At 41.7% G+C, this 15,703-nt stretch overlaps 1 long non-coding RNA gene across 1 annotated transcript in view; it reads right to left on the reverse strand.

The window, feature by feature from the left end:
* Positions 1 to 394: 394 nt before the first annotated feature.
* LOC145983277 (uncharacterized) overlaps positions 395 to 15,703 on the reverse strand; it is a gene marked incomplete at its 3' end in the record, with an annotated part of 33,188 nt that continues 17,879 nt past the window's right edge. Inside the window, exon 2 of the long non-coding RNA XR_014441231.1 lies at positions 395 to 551. This is a non-coding gene — a long non-coding RNA (uncharacterized LOC145983277). The remainder of the gene's footprint in view (positions 552 to 15,703) is intronic.

The following is a 15,703-nucleotide window of genomic DNA, read 5'->3' on the forward strand; positions in this document are numbered from 1 at the left end:
TTTTCTGCAGAAAGTAGAGTGTGGGCTCCCATTAGAGCTGAAGTATTTCTAAATCCATGCAAAAACATATCAGAAAAATAGATTGTAAAATGCCTATGTTTTCACTATATTATATAATTTTATTACTTCTAAGGTTTGATGGTGAAATAATCTAACAAGAGAAATATATTTATCCAGAATTTGAACCTTAGACTTAACATTCATTATTTCTTGGCAAGTTATAGAATAACAGAACTGGGTTATGTAAGAGTTCCATCTCAGTATAAATTTTTCCCAGTATAAAGATGTGTCCTCCAAGTTTCAATTTATAAGACTTTCTATTAACATTTTTTTTTACACTCAATGAACTCTGGAACAATTGAGGCAAAAAAAAAAACTTATACAAATATCTTACCTCTATTTAGGGATTCTTTCACTGACTCCAGATCTCCTCTAATGGCTCCAAACCTCAAATTTTCTAGACTTGTTACATGTTCATTCATTTGCAGTTGAGCTGTTCTCTTTCTTTGTAACCGAGGGCTTTCTGAACCTTGGTTGACAATGCTAGAATTCTGTAAAAGCAGATAACATTTCCATGTCATGTGTATACATACATACACACACACACACACACACACATATATATATATATATATATATATATATATATTATATATATATATATATATATATATTATATTATATATATATATATATATATATATATATATATATATATATATATATAAGACATGAGAGAGGGAAAGAAAGCGAGCTTGGAAACAAAGTTCAATTCATGTAAAATGGAAACAGTTGCCAAAAGTAAAATAATAACATCTGAATTCTCAGTTTAAACGCACATGTGCGTGCACCTTTTGACACACTTTCCTCCCACTTTTTATTATAGTTATCGCCAAAATTTTGAAACACTATAAGATATTTTCAGTTTTTATTCAAATGGTTATCGTTACTGTGTAATTTTCCGAAGCTTGATATTTCCTTTGCGTTCAATGCTATGCATATCCCAAACTATGTGGGTAATTTGCCAAGTGATGAAATTTGGGATTAAGATTCGGATGTATAAGCCAGCTGGAACTTCACATTTTCTACTAATACCAGCTTGCCAAATACCAGTGTTCCTAAGTGCAGATTTCACAGTAAACACTCACACAAATCTCCATCATCATAGTTGCGAAACATGGCACATCTACACAAAATACTACATTCTGTGAAGTGTTTTGTTTTATTTTAAACATATTATTTCAAGTTTATATATATTTTATACTACCCAGTAAACTTCATTTGATTTTTGTTACTAATCGTTGCTTTTCTGCCACTTTTGGCTAATTGCGACGATGAGGATGAGTGATGATATAATGAAATTCATGAAGGGACATCCACAAAGAAAACCCATGCCCAGGCTGGGATTTGAACTGGGGACCAGGCTTGTTCAAGGTCCAGGAATTCATAAATTATAATGGGTTTATTGAGTTCCATAACAGTACTGAAACCTTTTTTCTCGCATAATTTAAATTCGGTCCAAGTTCCGTATTGTTTCATTTCAATACCGAACTTGAATCGTATTTAAATTGATCCTGAAAAAAAAGGTTCCAGGGCCGAATTGAAATACTTTAATGATAAAAATGTTCTTTGCGATCCAGAAACTATCATTTACGCTTTCTGGTTTTCTCTCCCGAACCAGAATTGAATTTATTTTCAATTCCTGGGCATTTAATAGCCCTGCCTGGGACCCCGGCGTCAAGTATTAAATACTCCGTCATGAAGGTCGGCACCAATGACTGAAGTAGATGAGGGTAGTAGTAAATCCGTACTTTTACCCATTTGCGGTTCATGTGTGTCAGGTGTTTTGCTTAAGTAGTGGGTGCAAACAGGGTGATAACGTGATAACAATGTTTCACTTCTTGTCCTATATAAAATTTCAGTCATAATTTTTAATTCTTGGATGAGATGATGTCAGATGGTTATTTCATATATCTCGTTTCTTCATGTTATGACCATTTTTAAAGCAATATTTATCCAGTGCATGTTCCTTTAAAGATGGAAGCCTGGGGCTGTAGTTCACCAAGCTCCCCTAAATACAGGCCTGGGTGCAAGGACGATAAGATGCAAGCTTATATGGCGAAAATTTAGATAAAAAAATATGACGTTGACCATTCACGTTGAGATGTTCATTTTGTTCCATCCAGGGTGGTGTTTGAAGGGGGGTTGGGGGATTTCCCCCTCTGGGTACTTGTGTCCCCCCCTCTGCTTGATAAATTTTATCCCCCCAATGGAAATTTCTTAAATACCACACTGGTTCCATCATATACAAAATAACTTTTAGACACGAATCTTTTATGCCAAATAAAATACAATAATCATTTTGGTTCCTTTTCCTAAGCCATTATGGAGTGGAATTATACCACACATAGGCTTACTATTCATATGAACAGTACAAAATGCACCACTATAGACGGTGTTAAAGGCGGAGCTACTGCGGAGCATGCGCACTCATCTGGTCCCCCTCGAGCATCCGGTTACGCTTACGATGCTATGGACGTTAATATGAAAGGTCAAAGTGGAGATTCTTTTACAAGGAAATAGGGTGTCAGCTGTGTAGCATATGGTTGCACAGTTTGATCGGGAACACATTTATTGAGTCAAGTATCACTTCGTAGGTTTCCGAAGGACGTAGAGAGACGAAACCTGTTGATACAAGCAGAACTAGAAAGAATTGGTACCCGGAAAGGACTTTTACGACTTGCATTTTTTTACAAGCATGTTGATCGTTTATCTGCGTATTGTGTTGTGGTGAAAAGCACGCCTCTTAGTGAGGTTTCAAACCGAAGTGACACGCGACAGCAGTGGTTCGTACCGAAGTGACAAGCGACACAGGCCCATTTAGTCTATAAATAAGCATTACCGCTCATGGCCATTGGGAATCTGAGCGACACGTGCAGCCTGTCGTGTCGCTTCGGTTCGAATAATTTCATTGATCACTGAGGATTCACTTTATTTTAAGTGGCATTGAGATTACACAAGCAACGGTCCCTTGACTCTAAAGGAAACAATTCACCTTGCATACGAGTACAACAGAGAGAGGCGACACGATATATGGTACTGAGAAAACAACAGTCCAGTCCAAGCGACACGTGCATTTTCTCGTGGTGAATTGGTTCGAAAGGAAGCTTTCAAACTGCAGCGATACGTGTCTCTTGGAAACCAACATTAAAAAATAAACACCTTCCGGACGACAAATTGCAGGTGTCGCTTGTCGCTCGGACTGGGCCGTTTTATCAATACCGTGCATTGTGTTGCCCCGGCCTGTTATTTGCGCAAGCGTCACTGGTGAATGGTTTGCTTTAGATCGAATGCTTCTATGCGAAATCCCGATATCTCTTGTCGCTTCAGTCTGAAAACTCCATTGTTGCTTGAAGTAAATTCGTGCAAGGGAAAGTGACATGCCATATCATAGGTTTTCCCTAAATCCCTCAGGCGGAAAGGCGACGTTAAAAGCAAATACATTTACTAGCATTTGTAATGTCATTACATCTGCAGATTTGTTGGCAAAGATTCACTTAAGCATACTTTATAATATAATAATATCACTAGTTTTATAGAATTCTCTTTCCCTCACTTTTCCATTTACAAAATAATTGAATATATCTAAACGTTCGTCGTGCGTGTAGTACATGAGATACTTGTATGTACGTAGTGTGCTATACAACTGGCTGTCACAAAGACACGTAATATTTTAATAATCTGCTCTGCAGTTGATCATCCGACGGATTCTAGACGTCCACTCCTTCATAGTAGAACTTTAACAAATACCTTTCTTGACTATCGTCGCACAACTGATGAAAACAAGCGCTCATTTCTTACTTCGTTGTCGGTGAAATTGCACTGCCATGAACGGGAACTGGCCTAAAACCGGAAGTTCCGGGGGGACCGGGCAAGACCTCACCAATGTTTATGTTTACATTTTTAACACGGTCTATAAAAATTCCTTTCCCGGATTCTCTGGAGTAAGAGAACGCGAACGCGTTCTGTGCACATGTTGAAGGGTGTGCGCCAATGAACGCGCGGAGGGGAGGGGTATCCACGGGAGGGGGCGACTCGACTGCTCTGGGGGATGAGTGATGATATGATGAAATTGATGAATGGACACTCACAAACATCCATGCCCAGGCCATCTTGAGTCGCTGAAACAAGGTGTGTGTGAGAAGTCAAGCGGGTTCTTTCAGGGTCGGGAAGCACCAACGTTGCCACGTCCAAATACAGCCTATTGTTTGCAAGCATTGTATTCTGTCAGCCTTCAAGGAGTTCGGACGTGCATGAATAGCTCTCTCTTTCCGCTTGAGTCGCCCGCTGTGAACCGCATGTAAGAGGGTCCGTCTACCCAACTCGAGCTTGCACGGAGGAGGGGATACTGCAGCACAAGTACTTACTCTGTCGTATTTTTTTTAATTGTTAAGAGCAGTATTGCCCGAAAAATGGGAATCAGCAAAGCTGAGTGGCAACGGATTGAAAACTCCATCTCGACAGCCATAGCGAAGGAACTCAACCAACAGTTCGGAGACCTGGACAGACGCATCGCCCTGGCATTTGCAAGTGATGCGGTGTTGAAAGAAATTAAACCAGCGCTGACCACTGCAATTAAATCTGCCGTGGAGGATGCCATTCAAGAAGTAAAAAACGATCTCGAGAGGAAAATCTCTGAGCTAGACAAGCAAGTGAAGCAAGTGCGAAAGGATCTGAATTCCCTGGAACAATATGACCGTCGCCTGAACCTTGTTTTTCATGGCATCAATGAAAGTGAGGGTGAAAAGTGTGAAGTGATTGCTTCAAAAATCATCAATGAGCAGGTGAAAGTGAAAGTGCCACAAAATGTTTTTCATCGTGTTCACCGACTGGGAGCACCGCGACGTGATGGCAAACCCCGGCCGATCATTGCGCGCTTTGTCACCTACGCCCAGAGAGACTTGGTCTACAAGAACAAGAAGAACCTCAAGGCTACAGGGACAGGTATTTTCATAACTGAAAACCTAACAAAAACAAATTTGGACCTTTTTCACAAGGTAAGGCTTAGTAAAATATTCGAACGAGTATGGACAACCGATGGGAATGTACTTGCCCTACACAACGGAAACGTGGTTAGGATTAGTGACCCGGAGGACATCGCAAAGTTCAGCAGAAAGTAACGCTGTTCCGCCACACTCCCCTCCTAACGGTGGTTGCGTTTATTTTTGGAACTGCTTCCCCCATCAATGACGTACGGGCAACGGTGACCAGTCAAAAGTAGAGGGTAGGGGAATGCAGGAGAACATTCCGCGCCGAACCATACAAAGCTTGCAATACTCTCTGCATTCCTCAATGGTGGCGAAAGGAGGGCATGAACCTGTCGCATAATAGACTGTTATATAAATGTAAACAACCCTCAGCTTGTATTCTAACTCACGCCAGAATATATCGGCAAGCTCAAAAATCTATATTTCTCCCATTTTTAGTTAATCAACAAATATTTTCATTTTTTTTATTTTTCTTTTTTTGTGTCAGTATTCACATTTTTATATTAATTTTTACTTTTTTATTCTTAAATTTTTCATTTATTTTTTACATTTTTAAAAATTTGATTGTAGTAATAAGTCACTATGATAACTAGCACCTGTTTTTTTATGCGTATGCACATTTTCATTGTTATTCCAATATGCAATTCACACTTGGGACAGAATATATACTTCATGACCAACAGTGGAGGAAACGATAAATATAAATGACCCTACCAATGTAGTCAATGGTGCAGAAACGCCACTCCCAATCAGAATTCACTCCAGTTACTTTGATGAGTCGCCCATTAATATCCGCCACAGCAATTACAATATAAAGGAACAGCTCGAAGCTGAAATAAATAGATCTGAAAATGGCTTTAAATTATGTCATCTAAATATTCAAGGTTTACTCAACTCCATAGATGAATTTAAAGAAATGATATCGAACTTAAACTTTGACCTGATAGCCATTACAGAAAGCTGGTTAAAACCGAATATTAGTAATAATATAGTAGACATCGAAAATTACACATTAGTTCGACAAGATAGATTAAACAAATCTAGAGGTGGTGTGTGCTTATACATTTCTAAATCGCTTAAATGGAAACTTTTAGACGGGTTCTTTAATAATGATATCGGCGTAGAGTACCTTGTAATCGAATTAACTATCGATAGGAAAAAAATTGGACTTATGGTAGCATATAAACCCCCAAATGTCAGCTATACTCACATAAGTCACGTAGCAGATATCCTCCAACACCTATACTTAAATTACGATTACTTCATTGCGTTAGGCGACTGGAATATCAACATGTTAAGAAAAAACGAAAGCAGTACTAGACTCCTTCAGAGTATAATCAAGGAAGTTCACGGGAAACAATTAATTACCAAACCAACCAGAGTGACAGCGACGTCAAAGTCATTAATTGATTTAATCGTTTGTTCACAAGATTTAATTGTAAAGCAAATTGGGCAGAGCGAGTTACCTGGAATCACAGATCACCATATAACATACTCCATATTTGACCTGTACACACCAAAGCAACCTAAAAAAATTATCAAAATTAGAAATTTCAAAACCATGGACTTGGACAAGTTTCGTAAAGACGCGGAAAATGTGGAATGGTGCAAAATCGAAAGAAACGAGGACGTAGATGCAGCGGTGGAGGCCTTGAATGATAACATTATCAGATTAATAGATAAGCACGCCCCCCAGCGAAAAATTCGTGTAACCAAACCTCCCGCCCCCTGGATTTCAAATCAAGTAAGGGAATTCTGGAAGTTGCGCGACTTCTTTCATCTGAGATATGTAAATACAGGAGACCCAGACGCTCTCCTATCGTACAAATACTTCAGAAACAGAGCCAAAAAAGCAGTCAGAAACGCAAAATTTAAGCACTATAACGAAACGGTAAATATGAATGTAAAAAATGCTAAAAATTTATGGTCTAACCTCAGAAGCCAGGGACTTTTACCAAATAAAAAGAGTAATGCGCTCTCCCCAGATACATTTCGGCCGAATGCGGTAAACGAGTTCTTTGTTAAGCCGAGTGCACCCTCAGATAACAATGCAGCGGTGATTGATGAAACCAACACGTATCTTGAGCAACCCAACAATGACACGTTCTTTTTTACCCCAGTAAGTAGCGAACAAGTACGTAAAATTTTTAACAAAATGAAATCGAAAGCGTGCGGTTATGATGGCATAAACCTAACTATTTTACAGTATTGCATCCCCTTTTGTTTAGCAGCTCTTACGCACATTATTAATCTTTCCCTTTCCAAAGGTTGGTTCCCTCAAGAGTGGAAAAAATGCGAAGTAACACCTATACCTAAAAAATCCAACCCCACAGAAATAAAAGATCTACGACCTATTAGCATTCTATCCACAATGTCCAAAATACTTGAAAAAGTAATTTATGAACAAATACTTTCACATATTCAAGGTTTCCTACCACACTTTCAATCTGGTTTCAGAAAAATGCATAGTACTTGCACTGCGCTGGTAGATATCGTAGACAATGTAAGTAAAGGAATAGATGAAAATGAAGTTACACTTTTAGTCTTGTTGGACTATTCAAGAGCGTTCGACTCGATCAATCATGAATTGTTATTGGCCAAACTGTATCACTATGGCGTTACCGGGTCTGTAACAACAAAAATTATTGCAATCAACAACTGTTTACAAAGCCTCCTCACTCTCACAACATTCACTCTATCTCTCTTTCGCACACATGAGGTATTTTTACATGTGAAGTATGGATACAAATCATGGATCTCATTAACATATCATTCCTTTTAATTTTAAACCTTTATGTGAATTTAGGGCATTTGTCTTCCAGCTCCTGTGCTCTTTTAAATTAACTTAAGCGCCAGCCCTCGGAAAGCGGTTAACTAAGACAATTGGGTCGGCGTGGTTAAATCTTTCGTTCGAATGAACGTGTGCATCGACTCGTAAGAACGACATTATACAAGTTTCTCGGACGGGGGTATTACCTATAAGCCTCTCTCGTCCAATGAGAACAACTACTCAATTACATAGTGATGCAAAAACTTAATTGGCTCCAGCTGCCGGAAATACACAAATCAATCGTCGGCGCGAGCGAAAATTACATCAAAAACCACTAAGCAACAAATAATACTATTTCACGCACACGACCTTGCAATAAAAACAACTACGCTTTCCACAATTAAAAAGGACTCATCAGTCAACTATTGACAAATTAAATGGCGCGACGGGGCGGTCGGTTACACAAGAAATGGAGCACACTTTGACAATTTACACTAAATATTAAAGAAATGAAATGGAGCTTCTAACGCTGAATGCAGACAATTAAATTAGAACATCTGAACATGAAATTACCCTTTTTTATAACAATACCAAAACAATTTTTAGACGCGGAAGTTAGGTTTGGGTTTTCCTGAGTAACTTTGCAAATAAGTGAGACTTCGGCGTTAACTGTACGGTGTTGATACTGGCGACGCACGTTTACATGTACATGAGACCCTCTGAAGTATACTGTACCAGACTCTGCTACATGGCGTGGTCATTCATCTCTCCTGGACGCGGGACTTGTACACGGTTCCTTTGTGGCGAAATTGTCCTCCGAGGTCGATCGCGACGAAGAATAATTGCGACGATCTGGTGTACTTGCACCTCCTTAGTACTTCGGGCGTTCCTCTTGCCACTAGCGTCGGGTGTACGTGGTCACGCGCCGGTTCGGAATATCTCTAGTGTCGGGCATCAATTGGACGTCGATCCGCAATCATCTCTCTCTGGTGCCGGGCTTCGTTTGAGCGTCGTTCTGGTATCATCCTTCCCTCTCTTTCTCTGGTAACTAGCTTCGGTTGGAACGTCGATCTGGAAACGTCCTTCGGGCTTTGGTTGGGACGTCGATCTGAAAGCGTCCTTCGGGCTTTGGGGCAGTGTTTGGTTTCGGCGTCGTCTGACTGGCTTCGGCGTCGTTGCAGGCGTCAGGGAAGCGACGCCCCCCCTTCTCTATCTTCTTTAGCCCTCCATCCTTATGTAGTCCACGCTCGGCAAAAACAAATCACCGCGTAATCTTCACCAAAATAAGGCGCACACTGGTAACTCCCTATCCGCAAGTTGCTCACAGTACGTAAGGAAACAAAGTTCACGGACACAAAGCAATGATCACGCGAGAGTGTAGCGCGGAGATGCTCTCTCTATGAAATCCGGGTAAAAACTGTGTCTGGAATCATAGTACTGCCTATATATAAGAGATTCGAATTCTTCCGTTGAAAAGGAAGCTCTAGTGGCTTGGCTTCTGTTTCAGAGGGATGGAAATGACCTCTGTCCATTGTCTTGAAAGGCGCGGTCGGCGACGCGTCCTGGATCCTTGCAGAGTTGTGCTCCAGCTGGTTTTCCTGGTCATCCGTGAACATGGGTTCGAACGCCTGCTGCGACTCAAGCCCGGTAGCGGCGAAAATAATCTTTCCTTATCTCCGCGTTGGTGCAAATATGTCATGTTCCAGGCGGCGGCTGTCACTCAAGAAAAACTCGTCCCCAACTCCCGACGTCTGGCTCGGATACAAGTTTATTCACAAAATAAATCAAACCTCACACTTTCATGTTTGTGCATAAAATGAATCAATAAACAAAAAATAATTTATATCGAACTGCGTTTCACATGTCACTAGATACCGTGACATCTCGCCCTCCTTTCGATCAAAAAATTCTGTAGGCGAATGAAATTTTTTACTACTCAGGGGCATGAAATTTTGACTACAAATTTTTTGACACCCTGTACAAGAAAAGTCAACCAGTTCGATAACACAACACATGATATAAATGATACCTCCAATTTACTTAATAAATATACATACTGTACACTCTCAATAATTTACACAAAAATAGGATAAATGTACCTCACATCCTGATCAGAATTCAAACCAAAGACTCGCTCGTGCTTTTATATCGCGCTAACCACTCTTGGCGCTTTTCGTCGGAGCAGTTCCACCTTTTGCAGTTCTCTGCATAAATACGGCCCGTCGTACATGTAAAACAGCTCCTTGATCTTTCCCTTCACTTGCATAGAGCGTGGAAAGTGCGTCAGGAAGGCTTCACTAAACGCCGAGTACGAATGAAAGTGTCTTTCATTCCGATCCAGCTTGTTCTGTGTTTGATCTTGCACCCAGCCTTTCAGTACAAGCAATCGCTCTCCATCCGCCAGTCCTAACTCCCGGGCTGTTGCTTCGAATTCCTCGACGAGGGCAGACGGCGATATCCTGTCGTCCCCGGAGAACTTCTTGAAGTTTTTCTCATATTCGGGCGGGAACAAAGCTCTCCCCGCCGACGGCGGTTCAGTCCGTATGTCATCCTGGCTTGAAGTTTGGGCTTCGAACGGTCGCGGCGATGGAAGATGTAGTACCGATTCCACTTCGCTTCCTCGGCTGACACATTTAGTCGGTCTTACGTCACTCGTGCTCCTTGAAGGCGAAGGAACTTCAGCTGGCTGCGATGACGTCATAGCTGTCGGCTCTCGCGGTGATACCGGAACGTCGGCTACGTTCAATGGTTGTAGTTTTTCCTCGATTCCCTTTATCTTCTCGGAATTCCCTTCCGCTGGGTTCGCTGTTCGCCGCACTTGTCGCTCGAGGGCATCGTTGCTCCGATTGCAAAGGAACTCCAGCTGTGCACTTTGCTGGCCGATGTGTTGCAAGGCTCCTTCTCGTTCACGTACGCTCTGCGCCAGTGTTGCCGCCTTGGCTCCTTGATCCATGATGCGAGGGTCGGTCTCCTCGGTCCTGGGTTTGATTTGAGCCTCGAATTCTTGGATCGTTGGGAGGAGTTGTTGCATCATTTCTCCCCCGGAGGCGCGAACTGTTCCTTGGAGGTGTTCTCCCATCCTTCGTACGTTGGTCTGCATCCTGGTTTCCAACCCCTGGATATTGGTCTGCGCCTCGGTCTGCAACTCCTGGCTGGTGGTTTGTACCTTGGTTCCCATTTCTTGGATGTTGATCCGCATTCTTTGCATGCTGGCTTTCATCCTGGTTTCCATTCCTTGGAGCATCTTGAGGATTATCTGGAATTGGTTGGCAACACTGCCACTTCCTACGTCATCTTGTTCCTTGCTGTGGTCGCTGTCCGCACGTGACGATGTACCCCCTTGGGCAATTGGTATCTCCCTTTCCATTTCCAACGGGCCCTTGCACTGGGGACAAACCGGTCTGGCCCCCTCGCTGTTGATTTCGAAATCAGCAAATTCCTTTCCACAAGCCTCGCAAACCATCATGACGTCACTCTTGTTCAAACAGTCTATACGACGATTTCTTAATCTCATGAAGGCCTTTCGCTAAATATCTGCTCAATCTTCTGTCGCACTTTGGAACAGTTACGCAAACTTACGCGAGCTCACACAAAATGTGAATTACAAATCGATACATAAAAAGAAAAAGGAGGTCCGTCGGGAATCCCTTATCCCGCAACTCAGCCTGATGCCATAAATTATGCCAACAACAAAAAAAATACACAAAAAGTACATAAAAAATGACCTATGCAGCTGCCCTTGCTGCTTTCGCCGAAAAAAATATCTGCCCTATTGTTACCAATTACGCCCAATCACGTGTCCTTACACGTGAACCTACGACAAATACATCAAAATAACCCTCGAAATACAAAACGAAAAAACACACAAATAACCAGGAACCTAACACAAGAATTTTATGCGTGACGTATACAACAATGAAATTTCTACCGCTCTCGCAACCTGGCTTTCCTGGAAAGACATGACAAAAGTTGCCGTCCCATGTTCGCGGCGCCAAATGTAACGAGTGCACTCACGGTCCCCGAAATGACGTGTCAATCATACCCCGGCACGGGGCCAAACGTCGTTATGTGTACGGGAGACCGGTCGTGACTCACGGTCCAGGTTTTCAAGTTCGGTACTGAGACGGTCGTTTATTGTCATACTATTGCGAGGCGGGGATAGATACCTTGAAATATTACACTGTTATGTTTACCTTGGATATGTAGATTCGAACATTCATAACACACTAATAGTATAATATCCGGTACCTGAAAAACGTCAAATAACAACACTGACGAACGGTAAAAAGTGAATATATATTGTAACAACAAAAATTATTGCAATCAACAACTGTTTACAAAGCCTCCTCACTCTCACAACATTCACTCTATCTCTCTTTCACACACATGAGGTATTTTTACATGTGAAGTATGGATACAAATCATGGATCTCATTAACATATCATTCCTTTTAATTTTAAACCTTTATGTGAATTTAGGGCATTTGTCTTCCAGCTCCTGTGCTCTTTTAAATTAACTTAAGCGCCAGCCCTCGGAAAGCGGTTAACTAAGACAATTGGGTCGGCGTGGTTAAATCTTTCGTTCGAATGAACGTGTGCATCGACTCGTAAGAACGACATTATACAAGTTTCTCGGACGGGGGTATTACCTATAAGCCTCTCTCGTCCAATGAGAACAACTACTCAATTACATAGTGATGCAAAAACTTAATTGGCTCCAGCTGCCGGAAATACACAAATCAATCGTCGGCGCGAGCGAAAATTACATCAAAAACCACTAAGCAACAAATAATACTATTTCACGCACACGACCTTGCAATAAAAACAACTACGCTTTCCACAATTAAAAAGGACTCATCAGTCAACTATTGACAAATTAAATGGCGCGACGGGGCGGTCGGTTACACAAGAAATGGAGCACACTTTGACAATTTACACTAAATATTAAAGAAATGAAATGGAGCTTCTAACGCTGAATGCAGACAATTAAATTAGAACATCTGAACATGAAATTACCCTTTTTTATAACAATACCAAAACAATTTTTAGACGCGGAAGTTAGGTTTGGGTTTTCCTGAGTAACTTTGCAAATAAGTGAGACTTCGGCGTTAACTGTACGGTGTTGATACTGGCGACGCACGTTTACATGTACATGAGACCCTCTGAAGTATACTGTACCAGACTCTGCTACATGGCGTGGTCATTCATCTCTCCTGGACGCGGGACTTGTACACGGTTCCTTTGTGGCGAAATTGTCCTCCGAGGTCGATCGCGACGAAGAATAATTGCGACGATCTGGTGTACTTGCACCTCCTTAGTACTTCGGGCGTTCCTCTTGCCACTAGCGTCGGGTGTACGTGGTCACGCGCCGGTTCGGAATATCTCTAGTGTCGGGCATCAATTGGACGTCGATCCGCAATCATCTCTCTCTGGTGCCGGGCTTCGTTTGAGCGTCGTTCTGGTATCATCCTTCCCTCTCTTTCTCTGGTAACTAGCTTCGGTTGGAACGTCGATCTGGAAACGTCCTTCGGGCTTTGGTTGGGACGTCGATCTGAAAGCGTCCTTCGGGCTTTGGGGCAGTGTTTGGTTTCGGCGTCGTCTGACTGGCTTCGGCGTCGTTGCAGGCGTCAGGGAAGCGACGCCCCCCTTCTCTATCTTCTTTAGCCCTCCATCCTTATGTAGTCCACGCTCGGCAAAAACAAATCACCGCGTAATCTTCACCAAAATAAGGCGCACACTGGTAACTCCCTATCCGCAAGTTGCTCACAGTACGTAAGGAAACAAAGTTCACGGACACAAAGCAATGATCACGCGAGAGTGTAGCGCGGAGATGCTCTCTCTATGAAATCCGGGTAAAAACTGTGTCTGGAATCATAGTACTGCCTATATATAAGAGATTCGAATTCTTCCGTTGAAAAGGAAGCTCTAGTGGCTTGGCTTCTGTTTCAGAGGGATGGAAATGACCTCTGTCCATTGTCTTGAAAGGCGCGGTCGGCGACGCGTCCTGGATCCTTGCAGAGTTGTGCTCCAGCTGGTTTTCCTGGTCATCCGTGAACATGGGTTCGAACGCCTGCTGCGACTCAAGCCCGGTAGCGGCGAAAATAATCTTTCCTTATCTCCGCGTTGGTGCAAATATGTCATGTTCCAGGCGGCGGCTGTCACTCAAGAAAAACTCGTCCCCAACTCCCGACGTCTGGCTCGGATACAAGTTTATTCACAAAATAAATCAAACCTCACACTTTCATGTTTGTGCATAAAATGAATCAATAAACAAAAAATAATTTATATCGAACTGCGTTTCACATGTCACTAGATACCGTGACAACTATGGCGTTACCGGAAACGCGTTAAATTGGTTTCGATCATATCTCGGCAACAGGAAACAACGTGTGAAATATCGGGAACCGGAAGTCACATACTCTAAATGGTTAGTTGTTCAACAAGGCGTCCCTCAAGGAAGTATATTGGGTCCACTACTTTACATGATTTACGTAGCTGATTTCGACCGCGCTGTCCAATATTGCCACTACCATCAGTATGCTGACGATTCGCAAATCTATATTCAGTGTAATACAGAAAACTATGATAATGCGATGACCAAACTTCAATTCGACCTTGATGCTATAACAAATTGGTCACGGAGGAACTCCCTTCAATTAAATCCAACAAAATCTTGCTTCATGACCATAGGAACTCATGGTACACTTAAGAAACTTCACAAAAACGCACCTTCTCCTCCAACTCTTGGCAGTATACCGCTATGCGAAGTGGATACAAGCAAAAACTTGGGGATTGTGTTCGATAGACACTTAAATTGGGAGCCACAAGTCGAATTTATTGTGAAAAACTGTATGGGGAAACTTAAATCTTTGTATCATTTAAAACATGCTCTGGACGCTAATGTTAAAGATCGTCTTATGCAATCACTCGTCCTATCCACGTTAGACTATTGCGCTCCAGTGTACAGTAATATATCCCAGGGCTTAAACTATAAACTTCAAAAAATTCAGAATTGTTGTATACGTTTCATATTTAACCTAAACAGAAAGGAACATGTATCCCCCTATTTAAAGAAACTTTCTTGGCTAAACATTAGCAATAGAAGAAAATACTTAACACTCACCTTGATGCACAAAATACTTAAGAGTGGCTCCCCAAAATACTTATCCGATAAGATCTGTTCTCGTAGAACATCAGCCGAACATAATATCCGCAACAAGCACAATCTAAAAATCCCCAAACATAAAACCGCCACATATAACAAGTCCATCATTGTTACAGGGATCAGGGAATGGAACAAACTGCCTGCACCATTGACTAACATTATTTGCCATCAAAGTTTTAAGAAAAATCTGAAGAACTTACTATTGTCCCAACAACTTAATTAACCTTCATATGTTAACAATTGCACCTGCACTTATGCATACCTAACCTACCCCCCCCCCCCGGCATACACATTGAACTACCGAAGACTTATTACTTATCTTTACTCAACAGTATATATACTAATCTATTCAATGTATTATTTTATCATTGTATAATCTTTATATTTTCTTTATTGTATTATCATGATCATTATGTGTTTTTTTTCTTTCTTTTTGTTTTTATTCATTTATTGTATCTTTGACAAGGGTTGGTTGTAAGAACGGCCCATGAGGCCGAAACACGCCTGCTTAAATAAAGACCATTCTATTCTATTCTATTCTATTCTATTCACCCAGATACTGAAGCAGCCGTTGTGATGGCGAGAACATTTATTTTGGCAAGGGAGCTTTCAGTTCAGTGGCGCAGGAACGGGGGGGTACAGGGGTACATTGTACCCCCTAAATTTTTGAAGGGGGGTACTGTACCTCCCTAAATCCGTAAATCGAGTTGTACCCCCTGTA

Source organism: Lepisma saccharinum, unplaced genomic scaffold (assembly GCF_977018435.1).
Source record: "Lepisma saccharinum unplaced genomic scaffold, izLepSacc3.1 HAP1_SCAFFOLD_727, whole genome shotgun sequence".
Taxonomy (NCBI): domain Eukaryota; kingdom Metazoa; phylum Arthropoda; class Insecta; order Zygentoma; family Lepismatidae; genus Lepisma; species Lepisma saccharinum.